The sequence below is a fragment of the Littorina saxatilis genome, unplaced genomic scaffold (genome assembly GCF_037325665.1).
Source record: "Littorina saxatilis isolate snail1 unplaced genomic scaffold, US_GU_Lsax_2.0 scaffold_526, whole genome shotgun sequence".
Lineage (NCBI taxonomy): Eukaryota > Metazoa > Mollusca > Gastropoda > Littorinimorpha > Littorinidae > Littorina > Littorina saxatilis.
In genome coordinates this window covers 52,482-59,981 of record NW_027127459.1, presented here as the reverse complement: position 1 = coordinate 59,981, position 7,500 = coordinate 52,482, and the positions used below count along the sequence as shown (strand labels likewise).

Below are 7,500 nucleotides of genomic sequence, written 5' to 3'. Positions count from 1 at the left end.
AATACCCGCACATTTCAGTGAAGAACTACAGTGTTTCGGTTCTATTTGACGTTCAAAGTATCCAGAAAGTACACCTTTATATTAGTGAAGATCTACAGTGTGTGAAGGAGTATGCAGAGTATTAAAAAAAAAATTTTTTTTGCTTCGTGAAGAACTACAGAGAGATGACACAGCTGGGTTGGCTTGACCTCCAAGTGTTCTTTTAGCGTGATTTCAGCCAATTGTTCATCACCGAGAAGCGTGCAAGAGGAGTTCGTAAAGTATCCACAAAACATAAAGCTTTTTAGGGAAGAACTACAGCGAGGCGACAAAAATGTTCTTGGTTGACCTCTTGGTGTTGTGTTAGCTGAATTTTCGTTTGACGTCGAGACTAAACCCCCTGGGAAATACTTAAGTGTTGAAGACAGTGCGGTCGGCTTATACCGACTGTCATATTATCTCGTCAAAAAAATCTGTAATTAAATCTTTAACCATCAAACCGCTCCCATTCAAGTCTCCGATTAGCCTACGACTTCAACTGGGGGAGCATTTGTCACCCAAGGAATCGTCTTCAATCTCAACCGTCCACCAACCAAAACCTCAAGGAACGCACACGGACGCACGGCAGCTTAGGAGAAAAAGACGACACTTGCCGGCAGACGAGGAACGCAATCGAGAAGACAGTTATTGAAGACGCCATTAATATTCGATGAATTTCATTTCCGCGCGAACGTGTACTTCGTTTAAAAGCTTGTCCCTTCAGGGTAAAGGAAAGGGGGGAAAAGGAGGAGAAGGGAGGGGCTTGTCATCAGCATTACCAGACCTGAAGAAGGCGGACAAGAACAAGGGGCAAGTTAGATTGTGTGAGAGGAAGTGGACGAACACATCAAACCGCTAATTACACAAGCTTCGACGGAGAATGATCGGAGAGAGTGGGCAGGGCTTTGCTGTTCGCACAGATCAGCCTGGGAGAGAAATGGAAGAGATTCTGCTACTTCGCCTCTGGCTATCTTAGCTGAGACCGCTATTTCTCACTCCGTTCTTTTCCTCGGTCTGATATTAGATTTGGAGGATGGTCGGTGTAGGTATATAAACGATCTTCTTGAGACTCACACCGAATTGTTCTGTTGAAAAACTTCGCTGTTGGCAGAATATGGCTGTGTCAATTTATTCCTGCGTCATCTTGGAGAGTGGTTGGTGCAGACATGAAAGGTCTTCTTGAGATTCACACCAAATTCTTCTGTTAAAATAGTATAGTTGGCGGAATGCGATTCTGATTCAAAATTGCTGGATCGTCATCAGAGACCGTACGGAGAAGTGTTTCAGACGGGAAGAATAGCTTGAATTGTCTGTTCAAAGACTTGACAGTGTAATATCTTACTCTCGGCATGAGTTGTGAAATGTTTACGCACTTCATCTGTATACAGTCTCTTGTCAAGTACCCTCCAGCGCAGATGAAGTAGATTTGATGTTAACATTTTGTGAAACATTCGGGGCGCTGAGCAGACTCTGTTTCCAAAAATTCGAAGAAATATTGAACTACAGTAATGACACTGACCAGGAAAGAAAAGTAGGACATTGAAAGACTCAACAAAAGCGGTTATTTCCTAAAATTAAAAAAAAGACAAAACAAAAAGAGAAAAAAGACGGGCTTCATGTCAACGTTGAACTTTTAACACAAACCGATTTTGTGTTTGTGCATGGATTCGAACCTCGAGGTGGAATGTGGGTTCAGCACCCCAGGCACCGCAGCGTGAACTTGATACCTCTCATGTCAGCACTCGCTGAGGATGGCGCCTACCACCTGCACTTCTGACACACGCTCGATTAACCCCAAGACAGTGTTCAGAGCCAGGACTGAAAGTTCCTTTTCAACGATTTCCGTGGGCAGAAACATCAGACGAGAGAGATCTTCAGCTGGATCGAGCAGCGGTGTAACCTTCAGAACCAAAACTGCGGGTTCATCAACAACGATTTCCGTGGGAAGCAATATCCGACGAAACATATCTTCCACTGGACAGGGAAGCAGAGCAAATCTCAGGACCAGGACTGCGGGTTCATCTTCAACGATTTTTGTGGGCAACGACAGAGCAAGGGAAAGGTCTTCCAGCACCAGCAGTATGGGCAGGACCAGCACAGATAGCGCAGGCCTCGAGAGCAGTTCTTCGTCCAGTAAAAGCTCCAAGAAGAACGCTGGTGGAGGCAGTAGCAGCAGCAAGTCAGCAGCGCGCGGGAAGAAGACTGTGTACAAGCACGTCCCTCATTCGCTCAAGCCCGTGCACCTCGTGGCCAAGAGGAACGCTCGTGAGCGTCGGCGCGTGCAGGCCGTCAACTCCGCCTTTCTGCGCCTGCGCAAGCACGTGCCGTACGAGCCGCGTCACAAGAGGCTGTCCAAGGTGAAGACTCTGCGGGTTGCCATCACCTACATCTCCCGTCTGCAAGGCCTCATCCACGACCACGACCGCCGCCTCTCCTCACGCCACAATCATCACCAGTATCAGGAGCACCACCACAACCATCTCAACATCCTGGCTGAGGCTGCCTCCTCCACCTCCGCAGCCTCTGTCGCCGTTAACGACATCCACCCCCACCCCCACCATCACCACAACAACCAACACGAGCACATGAACCTTTACGATGACGGGAACTATCAGTTCATGAACGGCTCCTCTTGTGCGGAGGAAGGCATCCGCGTTGAGCAGCCCAGAAGCATGGCCCTGCATCATCATCCTCATCATCCTCCTCATCATCACGGCTTTTCATCGTCTTCGTCAACGTCGTCGTCACCTTCATCGTCGTCGCCGCATTTTCTGCACGCTTCCACGCACGGCGTCGTGCCCGGACCGGTCAACGTAGAGCAGATGAGCGGTCCCTGGCCTGACGGACTGCATTATACGGTACTTTATTGACTTAGTTTGTTTATTTGTATTTATTGGCTAGTTGTTTTGGTTTGTTTGTTTCTTTGTGTATTGATTTGCCTATTTTAGTTTGTCTTGGTCCTGGGTTAGACTTTTAGTTATTGTAAAGGTCTTCGTTTTTTGGGGGAATCAATCAGTTGGACGCCTGTCCTGTTGTATTCGATCTCTCTGGTTTCTTGATCTACGAAAGGCTCGTCATAACTCATAACTCATAACTCATAACATTTTATTGATCCAACAAAGGAAATTAATTTAGTCATCAGCACATATAGGTCATTAATTAATAACTATAAAAGAATAAAAGAAGAAAATTCATAAAACCCATGATATAAAAATACCCTTTTTTCTTGCACACCTGACACACCGACACACCAATACACATGCATACATGCCTACATACATACCTACATACATACCTACATACATACCTACATACATACCTACATACATACATACATACATACATACATACATACATACATTCCATGTTAAAGTGTAGTTAAGAACATCACAGTAATTATATCATTGTTTGGATTAACAGATAAGTTTTTATGTAAATGATGATAACAACAATCCATAATTAACGCTATTGCACTACCAAGGAAGAGACCAACCAAACACATAAAAACCAATAACAGTAATCATCATCAGTTATCACAGGTATCACAGTAGATTAGCCATCAGGTAGTTAGACTCAATTGGGCAAAATATAGTGTCAACACCATCACAACAAAGCTAGAGCTCATTTTCACAGCACTAGTTATGATCAAAGGTCAAACAGTCATCAAATCATATTAAATCTATCACTAAGAGGTACATTTAAAAGGCATCACTGATAGTCTGTGGCCAGGACAATGGCTCGGTTGCTGTTAAAATATCTCACAGCTGCAGGAAGAAAAGAACGCCGAAAACGCTCCGTTCGACACCTAGGCATGAGAAACCGAGCGTTCCGTGTGATGCGGAGATCCATAAACCCATGACTCTAGAATCCTCAAAAGTTCTTTGAGTATTTCCTGTTTTTCGATTTCTTTTTCACTTCTTGTTTTCTCGCTTCTTCATTATTGCTGTTGTAACTGTTATTGTTGTATTTGTCGCTGTTGCTGTTGCTGGCATTGTTGTTGTTGTTGTTGTTGTTGTTGTTGTTATTGATGTTTTTTGTTGTTGTTGTTCTTCTGTACTTTCTGTAGTTGGTTTTTCTACAGTGTTCATTTTTTTTATCCACGTGTTTCTTCACTATTCTGTCTCATGTGTGTGCTGCTTTCACTTTTTCTGTTTCAATATCTTTTTGTCTGGCAGGCTGGCTGGCTGGTTAGTAGGCTGTCTGTCCCTCTCTCTCTCTCTCTCTCTTTCTCTGTGTGTGTCTCTCTGTGTCTCTCTCTCTGTCTCTGTCTAAAGTTCGTTTGTTCGTTCGTTCGTTCGTTCTCTCTCTCTCTCTCTCTCTCTCTCTCTCTCTCTCTCTCTCTCTCTCTCTCTCTCTCTCAAAAGGTTTTGAAATGTTCCGCTGCATTCCTCAAATACAATGGCGTACGGGGAAATAGGCAGATACCCACTTTTCATGAGAACTGTTGTCAAATGTGTGAAATATTGGCTTAAGTTAACAAGACTTCCGCAAACCAGAATTTGTAAACAGACCTATGAAATGCTACTTTTGCAACATGAATCTGGCAAGCACAACTGGGTTTCCAAAGTTAAGAAGGTGTTAACTGAAAACGGGTTTGGCATTGTTTGGCTGTGCCAAGGGGTTGGCTACGATAAAGGTTTTGTTTCCCAGTTTAAAGATAGACTGATTTGTATGTATAAACAAAACTGGCATTGGGAAATGGAGACAAACGAGAAGTATCAATGGTTTTATTCTTTTAAAAGCGTTTTTCAGCCTGAGAAGTACATATTATGTATAGCAAACAAATGGAAAAGAGATCCGCTTGCTAGATTTCGGTTAAGAGCCCGTGGGCTGAGGAGCAATGCTCAGTGGTTTTTAATACAACAGGCACGCGACAGTGCATGCCCGATGTGTGATGGAGGCTGTGAAGACGAGGTACACTTTTTTTTCCACTGTACAGCCTATGCTGATATCCATGCGAAGATGTAACGTGTTAAAAAGTTGTTCTGAACTAGCCTCAATGGAAGATGTAACCCGTATCCTAGCCCTGGATGAAGAAAGTGTACTCGAAGCAACTGCACAATTTATTTCTAAGGCACTAAACATGCGCAAAAAGAAACTAGATGAGTCAAGCTGAAATGATGTATAATGTAATTTTTACGTACGCAAATGTTGGACTGGATGGTCTTTTCATTTAAATCGGGTTGCGTGTACATGTATACGTGTGGATTTACACGTGTGCGGGTGTAGTCTATATAAGCGTATATGTGTGAGTGTGTGTGTGTGTGTGTGTGTGTGTGTGTGTGTGTGTGTGTGTGTGTGTGTGGCATTGGGGTATGCACGTTAAAGATCCCACGATTGACAAAAGGGTCTTTCCTGGCAAAATTGTATAGGCATAGATAAAAATGTCCACCAAAATACCCGTGTGACTTGGAATAATAGGCCGTGAAAAGTAGGATATGCGCCGAAATGGCTGCGATCTGCTGGCCGATGTGAATGCGTGATGTATTCTGTAAAAAAATTCCATCTCACACGGCATAAATAAATCCCTGCGCCTTGAATATGTGCGCGATATAAATTGCATAAAATAAAAATTAAAAAAATTAAAAAATAAATCCCTGCGCTTAGAACTGTACCCACGGAATACGCGCGATATAAGCCTCATATTGATTGATTGAGTGTGTGTGTGTGTGTGTGTGTGTGTGTGTGTGTGTGTGTGTGTGTGTGTGTGTGGTGTGTGTGTGTGTGTGTGTGTGTGTGTGTGGTGTGTGTGTGTGTCATCATCTGTAAGGCGGTCACATACGTCATATCGATTATTCTGCCGCGTTTACGACTAAAATAACAGGCAATAGAAAGACATACTCCTACAGAGAGTCGAGGTGAAAACTGGATAAAACTAGTATGCATCTATTTTAAAATGTATGTGGGTTTTATCAGCATGCTACTACTTTTTGCTTTTCGCCCACATGCTAGCTGATTTCGACCAGATTTAGTGCATAGTCAAACCTAAAAATACATTAAAAAGTCAAAATGGTCCTGGTGAGAAAAAAAGTAAACCTGCATAACTCTATCTAACTACTGATTTTGTTTTGTGTGTGTGCGTGTTCGTGTACAACATAAGAAGAGAAAAAAACATACTAAAAAATTGTGTCAGAAGTGGGGTTCGAACCCACGCCCACATTCGTGGACCAGAACACTCTGTCTTCATTGAGGAAGGATTTTACACCTTGAGTCTGGCGCCTTAGACCACTCGGCCATCCTGACAGCTGCTATGGTGGTACATTTTAACAGTAAACTTTTTGGACATATCTACGTTGAAGGTCGTGAAGTTTACCTATTTTAGTAGAATTTATTCTTTGGACAAAGACGGCAGCAAATGCTCGCGTGCGTGAGTGTGTGAATGTTTTACGGTGTGTGTGTGTGTGTGTGTGTGTGTGTGTGTGTGTGTGTGTGTGTGTGTGTGTGTGTGTGTGTTCGTGCGTGCGTGCGTGTGTGTGTGCGTGTGTGTGTGTGTGTGTGTGTGTGTGCCGTGTGTGTTTGTTCGTCTGCAGCCATTGTTGTTTTTGTATAGATATGTATTTAGACATGTTCCCCTACTAGTCACGCGAGGGTAACGCCGACTAGTGGTTTATTGGTTTTAAATATTTGTGGTCTGCAGATTGATTGGTTTTATGAGTGCGTGTTAACTGTTGGATCAGTATTTTCCTTTGTGTGTACATACTATACCTTGCTTTTTACCCTTAGTCTTAGATATTTTTGTTTACCTATGGCTTTCGTGTCGGTGTGTTTGTTTGTTCGTACTCATAAACTAGTTTGCTATGTTTTTGTTGTTATTAATGTTTTGTTCATTCGTCCTTTTACCCCTTTTATGAATGATGCAGACATTGTTGTTTTACCTTGTCTATAAGGCTTTTATTAGCTAATGACAATAAAGTGTCAAAGCGTCAAGCGTCTCTCTCTCTCTCTCTCTCTCTCTCTCTCTCTCTCTCTCTCCATCTCTTTCTCTCTCTCTCTCCATCTCTTTCTACAGCATTTTTCTCGCTTGCTGCTACTTTCATTACACTTATCTTTCCTATATGTATACCTCAGGTATTATATTTAAAACATCACACACCTCCATACACTCTTTGCACCATATATCACAAAGGCGCGATAGATGAATGGAAGTGACCAACGAAATCGCACCATTTTTGCATGTTTAATTGGTCCAAGAACTTCTGATTCATAAAAGCATGATTGAATTGGCTGATGTCACTGAAAACAACACCGTTCTGGTTTTAGGAACTATAGGCAAAATACGAGGAGCTGATTGCGTGAGATGTGCTTCTTGATGATATCTCTTCGTGGAAGTAACTTTTAATGCTTAGAATCTAAGTTAGATATGTTTAAACGCCAAGCTACGTAAGTTTTGCAATATAAACGAAACAAAAACCGTAACAAAAACAACAATATAAACAAATAAACAAGCAAATAAAACCTCCACCATCAAAAACCACAAAAAAA

The 7,500-nt window shown here is 42.6% G+C and overlaps 1 non-coding gene across 1 annotated transcript; it reads right to left on the bottom strand.

The window, feature by feature from the left end:
• Nucleotides 1-6,145: 6,145 nt before the first annotated feature.
• Trnal-caa (transfer RNA leucine (anticodon CAA)) lies at nucleotides 6,146-6,261 on the bottom strand. The gene is made up of 2 exons: nucleotides 6,224-6,261; nucleotides 6,146-6,191 (listed from the first exon to the last, which is right to left on the bottom strand). It is a non-coding gene; the product is annotated as a tRNA-Leu (tRNA).
• Nucleotides 6,262-7,500: the final 1,239 nt, after the last annotated feature.